Here is a 10,622-nt window from a genome sequence, read left to right as displayed (position 1 = left end):
TTGTCACGGGTGTCATCCCAGTGAATTTAAAGCAAAGACCTCTTAGTAAAAAAAAAAAAAGGAAAAAGAAAAAAAAGTTAAATTTATTTATAGAGATTCCAAAGGCGACATTTTATTTATTTTATATATTTATTTATTATATAGAGTTTATTTTTAATGAAATATGTACAGGCCAGATAGGCATTTGGAAGCTTTAGGCTCTGTAAGCATTAAATGGCAAGTCCGCTAGAACCTGTGGTGAGTCCACGTGCGAACGTGGCGTGCATGGATTTCAGACACTCGAATGGCCCTGTGTCCCGAAGGCGACAGCCGCTGTCGTGCCCATGTTACTGTAAACTAACGCGTACCGCTCATGACACCGAGTATCCACTCTTCAGACTGCTTGTCCCATAGCTTACCCCAGAGGATTAAAGATTAACTGGGTCTCAAACGTTTATTCTGTGTCTGTACTATTTCCTCTCTCCTAAGTGGCTTCCTCCACGGTTGAACATGATGGTTGGTATCCCTACTTGTCTAAATCTATCACAGAATATACCAAAGCTAAACAATGACTGTGTTTTTGTTTTAGTCGAGCTCCAGAACAACAGGACTCATTTCAAACATGTACTGGTTTAGAAGTCTCAAAACGGGGAAAAAAAAAAAAAGCTTACTTGGTACAGATTTTTTTTTTTTTTTAGGGGACAACAATCTGAATCAAAACAGCGGGGTAATTCTTATAAACTTGGCTCTCAAATATTAAATTACACAAGCACCATAGGGGTCATTGTAACATCTTTTATAGAAAATTGCTTTTGGTGTGACCTGTCATAATACCTGGTAAAAACACCCTTCAAATATGACTTGCAAAATGAAACTAATAAATCTCCATCAATCATGACAATGAGGGAAAATAAATACTTGTTGACTGTGTTTTGTTTTTTAAAAGGGTCTTCACAAGCACTTGATTTTTTTAGAGGGGAAGTTACTATATAATATCTCTTTTACTAGCCTTTTATAACATTTTATGCTAAAAAGCATAAGAATGCATATTTCTTTAGTAGCAATAATTTTGAAACCTGCCCTTGGGCAAGGGAGACTATTTCTTACTCTATACTAAGGAGAAGAGAGCCAAATTCTTAAAGCAATATTTAAGAAGAAGAAATTTATAACAAATTCAAATACCACTTATAACACTTTCTAGCCAGTTACATGGGAAATTGAAAGTGACAGTTAAAAAATGTGTTGGGATTTATGTAACTGATTTTAAAGTTTAATATTCCAGCTTTGTTTTGCTCTGATGCACATTCTGTATGAAAAATAAAACTATGTCACTGGTGAGTCAAAGCTGTTTTGAGGTAGAAGCTCATGGGTTCTTGTCATGAGCACAGGGGCCCCTTCCCTGGCCCAAAGTGGAGAATGGGCAGGTTCACTGATGTGCATTAAGGAAAAACCAAGTCCAGTGTTTGGAATTAAGAAATGTTGTGGGGGAGGGGCCAGAAGCAATGTAAAATACCTGATTTATGATAAAGGTCAGAGTGTCCTCTTCATTTATTTTCTTTTTTTTTTCCCTCTAAACAGAAGCTGCATTTAATCCCAAGATGTAGTATTCTTATTTATTATTTAACCCTTTGCTGCTGCTAATATGTGCACATATTCAGGCTGTAGATTTTCCAAAAGGCATTTAATATTTTTGGCTGAGAAACACCAAGCCTCTGACCACAGGGAAGGATCACGTTTCTAGGATGTCGTGGGTACAATGTTTAGCACTGAAGAAACTGATTTTAGGAGACAGCCAAAAGTGATCTTAAGGTAGCACTAGATGCTGGATTGACCCATCGGAGAGAAAGAAAACCATCTGCGAGAAAGACAAACCTCTCCATGGGTTCCTAGAAAGTGCTACTTTAATGTCGACTTTTGGAGGTGGTTTTTTTTTTTTTTTCAGTGACTTTTTTTTTTTTAAGAAAAAATGTTATATGCTTTGGCAACTGATATAATAAACTGTAATGGTGTGTAAATAAATAAATACTGACTTATGCAATTTCTGTACATAAGTGTGCCGGGGGAGTGGATGGCTCAGGTCTGGGGCCGGCACTGTCCTGCGGGGCCATGGAGTGAGCCCCCCAGCTCCTGGCTTTGCACCCGGTTCTTGTTGTAAGGCACCCAAGGCCGTGGACAGCTGCCCCCCACTTCTGGAGTGGTGGGTCCAGTTTTCACAAACATGAGCCTGGCCAGCCAAACCACTGTCTTAACTGGTGCCAACACTGCACCTCAGTCACAGACTTAACGGGCATGGACTGATCACCCCCCCATCTGTCATGCAAATGTCCCCAGGCCATGCCAATGGACATGCCATGTCACCTTGGGGCACCTGTCCCCAGGCCGTGTCGAAGGACACGCCAGGTCACTCCGGGGCATCTGTCCTTGCCATGTCCTGCTCTGTGGGTCAGTGAACGGCTTCAGTTTATGGTTTTCATGCGATTTCATCTCATTGACACTATGCTGTGTTATTTACTTGATAATCTGTAATTGTATGTAAATACATACAGGATTATGTAATTTGTGTAAATACATAATTACAGACTTTGGAAAACTGGTATTTTTTACTCGATGTCCATGTTGGAGCTGCTTCCGACTCTGTGCCTACACCAACTGATGAAATTTTAAAAACACGATCTCCTTGCTCTTACAGCTGTTTCGTGTGTGTTGAGGGGACGAGGGGGGGGGGGCACTGGGAGCGGGGAGCAGACCCACCCAGGTGTCTGTCTTTTCTGTGAGCCTGAGATGAAGGAGTTGGGGGTGCCAGGGTTAGAGAGGCGCGGGCATGCCTCGGGCAGCACTCGGAGCTGTGTGCAGGCCTCCATGGATGGTGAGGGGACAAAGGCGCTGTCTGAGGTCGTGTTCTGTGTGTGCTGTGTCATTGGACCTCGAAACGTGCCAGATTTAGATCCACTGTTTGTGGCCACTTGCGCGAAAGCGTAATGAAATGGTGGGGGTTGGGGAAAGCACCAGATGGACTCAAAACAGGCGTGAGCCACCAAGCCCGTGTGTCTGTGTGCATGTATCTGTGATACATGCAGTGACATACTGTGTCCACAGGCATTTCATGGTTTAAAACTGATATTTTATTGTTGCCAGTGGGACAGGGAGGAATTATGAGACTGCAAGGTGCCTGCCTCCATCACTAAGAGTACCGCATCCTGGGGAGTGTGTAGGGCTGGCCAGGTGGGAGCAGAGCTCCGTGTGGCTTCTCTCCCTGCCCTGTGCCTGGGCGGCCGGTTCCCTTAGGTCTTTAGAAGAATTTTGTTTGACATTTTCTTCACCGGGTTGGTAGGGGGAGCAGTCAGAAACGAGATATGGCCTTTTCTATCATCTTTGGGAAGAAAGTGGTAATAAGTATTGCCCATGTGGGTCCTACCCCTTGGCGCTGCGCCAGCTCACACTCACTAGGGTGGTGGGTCCGGCTCTAAGTTTGGATGGTGTTTTGACGGCGACCAGGGAGGCTGGGAAGACACCAAAGAGAGGCCTCTTTGCTGTTTGATTGATAGTCTAAGAGAAAACCCATCTTTAGGTTTCTCATTCTCTGAATATATTCCAGCTTATGTCTTGGAAAACATTTTTAAAACAATTTGAATTTAAAAAGTTGCAGGCATCCCCAGGTTTATCTCAAAATTCCCAGGTGGTGCTAGTGGTAAAGGACCCGCCTGCCAATGCAACAGACATAAGCAACCCAGGTTCAACCCCTGGGTTGGGAAGATCCCCTGGAGAAGGGCATGGCAACCCACTCCAGTCTTCTTGCCGGGAGAATCCCCATGGACAGAGGAGCCTGGCCGGCTGCAGTCCAGGGGTTCGCAGAGTTGGACACGACTGAGCACAGCACCAGGTATCTCAACAACCCTTGGCCAACTGCTTGTAACTGGCTGTTGTTTTTCCCAGCCCTTCTGAAGATCCTTCTGATTATGTTGTGGTTTTGGTTGTGATTTCTGTTGTTTTTCATGGACTGAACCGGGCACATTTGATGCTGGGAATGAAAGATTTACAAGATGGTGTATCAGCCTGTGGTGGGCTGTGCTGCTGAGTTTGCCTGCTTTGCTCAGGGCCTCCAGGGATGGGCAAGTGGTCCTGACCACGTCCGTGGCCCGGCCTGGGGAACCCTGCTGTGAACACACTCTGGCAGGCTTCTCCCTGAACACCTTGGGGGGTGTGGCAGAGCACTCTGGAGGCTCCACCTGGCTGCTGTCTCTGGCTTCCAGTGTCTGCGGGTGTGCAGGGCGAGTGCATGGCAGCTCTGTGGGATTTCTGCTTCTGATGAATAAACAGAGGGCTTCTCCTGGCCTGTGAGGATGCTGAGGACTATAACTGCTCTTTCAGAAGGAGGCGGTCCTCTGAACGTCTCTTCACGGCCGAGCAAATCCTGCCCTCCCTCCCTCCCTTTCTGTTTCCTTATTCCTCACGCCTTCTCTCCCCCTTTCTTTGGTTGTGTGGATCTGGCATCAGCAGTAAAGAGACAGGCGGGGTCCCCCAGGGGTCCTGGAGCTTAAACCACAGGCACCCTGGTGTATTGTGATGAATCCGGGGATGGGAGGGGCCGGGGGCCGGGATACGTACATGTGCCTCGTGGCCTTTTGAGGATCTGAAGTCGTCATGTCTGAGATGAAACATAAAAGAGCAGGAGGGACGGGAGAGAGAGCTTATAGCTGCTGGCCCTCTGGATGTGTCGACGGTGCTTTGTTCGTGGAGAATCTGGGCTCGTTGGGTCTTTTACTAGAGTTTCCTGGATGGAGACTCTCAGGGCCTGTGATGGACCCTGAGAAAGTGGAGAGGGCTGGCTGATTGGCCAGCACCGGTCGGGGCCTTGGTTCCTGGAGATGGAGGCAGTCTGCCTGCATTCAGGCCAGCTTGGCTGCACGGTGTCTTTGGGGGCTGCACGCACAGACTTTCATTGTGTTTAGAGGAAGGTGACCCTATTAATTTTTGTTAATATTGCTTTAATGTCCCCCTCTCATTTACCTCATGTCACAGGCACAGTCCACAATAGGATAGCACTGAAAATACAGAATAATAAAAGAGGTGAAAATACAAGCTTTAAAATATCCACTTCATTCTTGCAATAAATACATATTGAGCAGCTGCTATATGACATGAAATAGCGCTGAAGATGTAGTGCAGGAGAAGAAGTCAAATTCAGAGCTTGTTACTTAAATTCACTTTGGGTTCTATGTCGACTGTTATGTAAGCGTGCAGTTTGGATCCTGTTGGACTGGGGGGCCCACATGAGAAGGCAATTAGGACAATGTTCCATGAGCTTCACCCATCTTCAACTATGTATCCAATTTACAGGAATATATAAGAACATAGTTAGATGTACTCCTGTTCAAGTCCTATTGTTTTAAGACAATGTTCCCCCCCCCCCGCCCCCTTTTTTCCATATTCTTTTGCGTTACGGTTTATCACAGGATTGAATGTAGCTCCATGTGCTATACAGTAGGACCTTTTGCTGGCCATTCTATATATAAGTTCGCATCTGCTAGACCCACCCTCTCACTCCACCCCTCTCCCACCCCTGTTCCCCCAGGACGGTGTTTTGAGTGTCCTTGAATCTGATGGTACAGATTCTTTCTGTAGATGATCTGCTCCTGGGCAGTAAATGGGTTTCTTCTGAAACAGAGGCAGCCCCATTTTTCCTTCTGTGGGAAAATACACAGGAAAACCCACCAGAATTTCAAAACATTATCAGTTCCATATTTGTGATATCTTTTAAGGATACCAGGAGTCTGAAGGTACAAGAACCAATGAAGCTTCGGAAACTACCTCATCTCCTGTACAACCGACCTCACTGAAACATAAAGAAAGGGGCAATAGAGAGAGTAGCATAGAAACATATACAATACCATGTGTAAAATAGATAGCCGGTGGGAATTTACTGTATGACTCAGGGAACTCAACCCGGTACTCTGTAGCAACCTAGAGCACTGGGATGGGGTGGAAGGTGGGAGGCAGGTTCAAGAAGGAGGAGACATAAGTATACCTATGGCTGACTCATGCTGATGAATGGCAGAAACCAACACAATGTTGTAAAACAATTTATCCTCCAATCAAAGGTAAATAAAAGAGAAATATAAAGAGGCATCTAACAGCAACATTTATACTGAAGAGATGAAATTACACATTGTAGTTAGAGGGATAAAACTTCTTATTTTGTCTTCACCAGAATTAAAAATCTGTAGTTAATCCTTTTCTAGTTTAGGGGGCCCTGGCTTCCTGCTTTCCTGGGTCTTCTCTGTATGTCCCACATTTGAAGAGTAGAGATGCTTTAGTGCCTGCTGCAGAATAAACGGAATGAGTGGGATGTGGTGGGTGGTCTTTAGAATTTCTCTGGAGGAGTTTATGATGTGTTTGGTTTGCGGGATGAGGGCTAATTGAATTAGAGCAGCGTTCAAAGCAGGGCTTCCCTGGTGCCTCAGATGATAAAGAATCCACCGCAATGCAGGAGACTCAGGTTGGATTCCTGGGTTGGGAAGATCCCCTGGAGAAGGGAATGGAAATCCACTCCAGTATTCTTGCCTGGAGAATCCCATCAGCTATGGTCCGTGGGGTTGCAAAGAGTCAGACATGACTGAACAACTAATCAGCATCAACTACCACCAGGAGCATTCAAAGCAGAGTGTAGTGGCAAGAAGAGAGAGCGCCATCCTCAGGAGACACACGTGACCAGCCCTGGATGGAGAGAACCCGAGGGCAGAACATTTCCCTGACACGGCCGTCCACCAGTGTGGTGCCATCCAGAGATAGATCTGAGTCCTGAAATGCTACTTTGGTGCTTGCCTGTGCTTGCTTAGTTGTGTCTGACTCTTTTCGACTCCACTGACCTTAGCCCACCAGGCTCCTCTGACCATGGGGTTCTCCAGGCAAGAGTACTGGAGTGGGTTGCCATTTCGTCCTCTAGGGGATCTTCCCAACCCAGGGATTGGACCTGGATCTCTTGCATTGGCAGGCAGATTCTTTACTGTGGAGCCACCAGGGAGGGTGCAAAATTTGGATTTCTTATGATGATCTGTTTCCAAGAAGCAGTTTTAAATTCTGAGGTGACTCTCATGTGCCTATGTCCATGCTTCCTGTTCCCTCTTCCTGGCATATTTCCTGTTCAAGAAGGCTGGATTCTGCTGTTCTCATCTCAGAGCTTTCATTTGGTTCCAGAAACAAAATGCTCACTTCTCTTAAAATGTGGATTATTAAGGGGAAGAGTCATATCAGCAGTGCTTCCTGTCAAAGTACATGAATTAACGTGCCTGAAAATAAGTCAAGCCACTGCCCTGCTCTGCATTCTACGTGGTAATACATGTGTTGCCAAACACATCAACTCCTTGAAAAAGTCAAACTGCACTCCATTGAGCTGCTCTGTATCCTAATTAGTTGGTTGCTATGGACACTTGAGTCACTTTTTTTCAAATAGCAGGAGCTCAAATTATAGGAAAACTAAAACTAAAATAGAAAGAATAAATATTATTATTGTAGCTTGGATAAATAGAAGGTTTTTTTTTTTTTTTTTGTAGTCATAAGGTCACATTTGGTGCTTTAAATTTTTAAGCCATTTAAAATTGGTCAACTATAGAGTTTTATTCTTAGAGAAAGTCATGATCTTTCAACATAATACGCACTGGATTATTTAGAATCTGACCAAAATTTAAGTGAAGGGAACTTTTCAACTGAAACTCCTTAATTTATTCAGCAAGCAAATATTGATATATTTGGGGGATTATAAAGCAGAACAGAATTGTTAAAATTTGTTTTCATATACAATATGAATCTATATGGACTCACTTAGCTGTGCCTGGAGAAGGAAATGGCAGCCCACCCCAGTATTCTTTTTTTTTTTTTAATTTTTATTTATTTATTTATTTATTTTTTTAATTTTAAAATCTTTAATTCTTACATGTGTTCCCAAACATGAACCCCCCTCCCACCTCCCTCCCCATAACATCTCTGTGGCCACCCCAGTATTCTTGCCTGGAGAATTCCATGGATAGAGGAGCCTGGCAGGTTACAGTCCATGTTGCAAAGAGTCGGACACAACTGAACACCTAACACAACTTGCGCCTACCTCTTGTGAAAATGTCATGAGTTCATTGTTGTAATTTTCTTCTTGCCCCCTTTGTATAAAATATCACCTCTTTCTGGAGAAGAGGACTGGGATGTGGTTTAAAGCAGAGTGTCATCTGGTGCTTTATAATATAATGGATTTGGGCTCTTGGAGATCTTCTTTGGATTCCCATTCAACTGGATGTTTAGAATTGTTCTCAAAGGTATTCCTTCTTGGTTTACTTGGAATTGAAAAGTGTCTCCGAAAAATGAAACATACATAAAGTCAGTATGATATAACTTGGCGTACATTTTGGGCACGTTTTATAATGATTAGTCTATATTTGTAATTCAGAACAGTCGTTAAGTTTCTAAATTCTTGTGTGACTGTTTTTATCTCAGAAACATGTGATGGCTCATCATGAGGTTCTCTTACTGGGGAGCCACACCCAGTGGTTCTGAGCACACTGAAGGGACTATATTAAGGAGCGTGTGACAGATGTATGAACAATTTATAAATACATTTGATTAGTAATTGCCCTCTAGAAAGGGTAGAGGAATAGACTAAAACCTCTCAGGATTTACAGAGCGTTGGGTGGAGTACACAGAAAGGTCTGATCCAGTGAATAGTGGAGAGTAATTAGCCTTAGACTAAACACTGTTCCAGTTCTACCTAATATATTTTAAAAGAAACACCAAAAAGGATCAAACTATTTTAAAGTAAGCTTAATTTTATCCCAGAACAATGCTCAATAATATCTATGGAAATAAAAAATATCAAGCAACCAGTAAGATAAAATACCTTCTGACCACAATAGCATCCAATTTAGCAGAAAGGTCTCTGGATAATCCATAAACACTGAAAACTAAGAAAACATAACTTCTAAATATTCTGACTTTGAACCCATGGTTCAAAGAAGTCAGAAGTGAAACTATAAAGTAGCTTGAACTAGGTGAAAATTAAAATACAACAGCTCAAAAACTGTGGAACACTGCTAAGTTAATACTTGGGGGAAATCGATATTTACTAAATTCCTTTATTAGAAAAAGGAAAGGAAGAACCAAAAGAAAAGAAAAAATCCTCAAACCAATGAACTCAACTTCCATCTTAAGAAACTAGAAAAAGAAGAGAAAATTTGGCCTAAAGTGAGCAGGACAAAAGACATATAAAGATCAGAGTAGAAATTAATGAAATAGAAAACAGAAAAAAATTAATGAAACAAAAAACTGGTTCTTTGACAAGATCAATAAAATTGATAAACGTTTAGCCAAACTGATCAGAGAAAAAAGTAAGAAGATACAAGTTAGAGATATAAAAATGGAGAGGTTACATTACTATAGATTCTATAGATGTTAAAATGAAATAAGGTAATACTAGGAACAATTGATGACGAAATTTAATGTTGAATAAATTATAACATTTAGATTAGATGGACAAATTACCTGAAAAACATAAACTACAACATACCAAGCTTACTCAGGAAGAAATAGATAACATGAATAGCCCTATTTTTACTAATAGGATTAATATTATTGCTATTAATATTTAAATGTGAAATATTAACTTTACCAACAGATATAGATACTCATATTAATTACAAAATTAGTAAATGAATTTGCAATTAAGAACCTCCCCACAAATTAAATTCTAGACTCAGATGCATCACTAGTTAATTCTACCAAATGTTTAAGGAAAAAGAAATATCACTCTAAGATAAATGCAGAAAATTGAAGAGAAGGAAATATTTAAAACTCATTTTATGAATTAAGTCAGAGAATGACTTTACAAGAAGAGAAAATGACAGATCAGTATCCATCATGAACATATGGATTTAAAACTTCTAAATATAATTTTAGCGAGTTGAATCCAACCTTTTTTTTTTTTTAAAAGAAAAAATAATGTATCATGTCTAAAGTGGGACTTTATTCCAAGAATGCAGGGTTGACTGGCCAATTGAAAATCAGTGTAATTCAACTTATTACCAAGCAAAAAAGAAAAGCAAGTTATCATCTCAGTAAATTTAGAAACAGCACTTGACAAAATTAAAAATAATTCCTGACAAAACCCTCAGCAAGGTTGTTCCCTCTTACCACTTCTGTTCAACATTGTCCTGGAGATCCTAAGCAGAAAGAAATGAAGGGCATCCAGATGGGAAAGTAAGAAGAACCATTTTTTTCTTGCATCTGACATTACCATTTATGCAGAAGATTTGATGATATCTACAGAAAAGCCAGTAGAATTAAAAAACGAGTTTAGGTTGCAGAATGCAAGTTATCGATTAGTCGCCAAGTTGCGTTTGACTCTTTTGCGACCCCGTGGATTGTAGCGTGCCAGTCTGTCCATGGGATTTCCCAGGCAAGTATACTGGGGTATGTTGTCATTCGCTTCTCCAGGGGATCTTCCCAACCCAGGGATCAAACCTAGGTCTCCTGCATCGCAGGCAGATTCTTTACCACTGAGCCACCAGGCACTACAAAAACCAATTGCATTTCTACATATTCTTTTCTTTTAATCTTTTTATTTTCATTTTTTTTCTTTCTTTTTTTAAAAATTTTACTTTATTTTA

This window comes from Budorcas taxicolor, chromosome 12 (assembly GCF_023091745.1).
Source record: "Budorcas taxicolor isolate Tak-1 chromosome 12, Takin1.1, whole genome shotgun sequence".
NCBI classification, from domain to species: Eukaryota; Metazoa; Chordata; class Mammalia; order Artiodactyla; family Bovidae; genus Budorcas; species Budorcas taxicolor.
Note: the sequence above shows the minus strand (reverse complement) of the source record.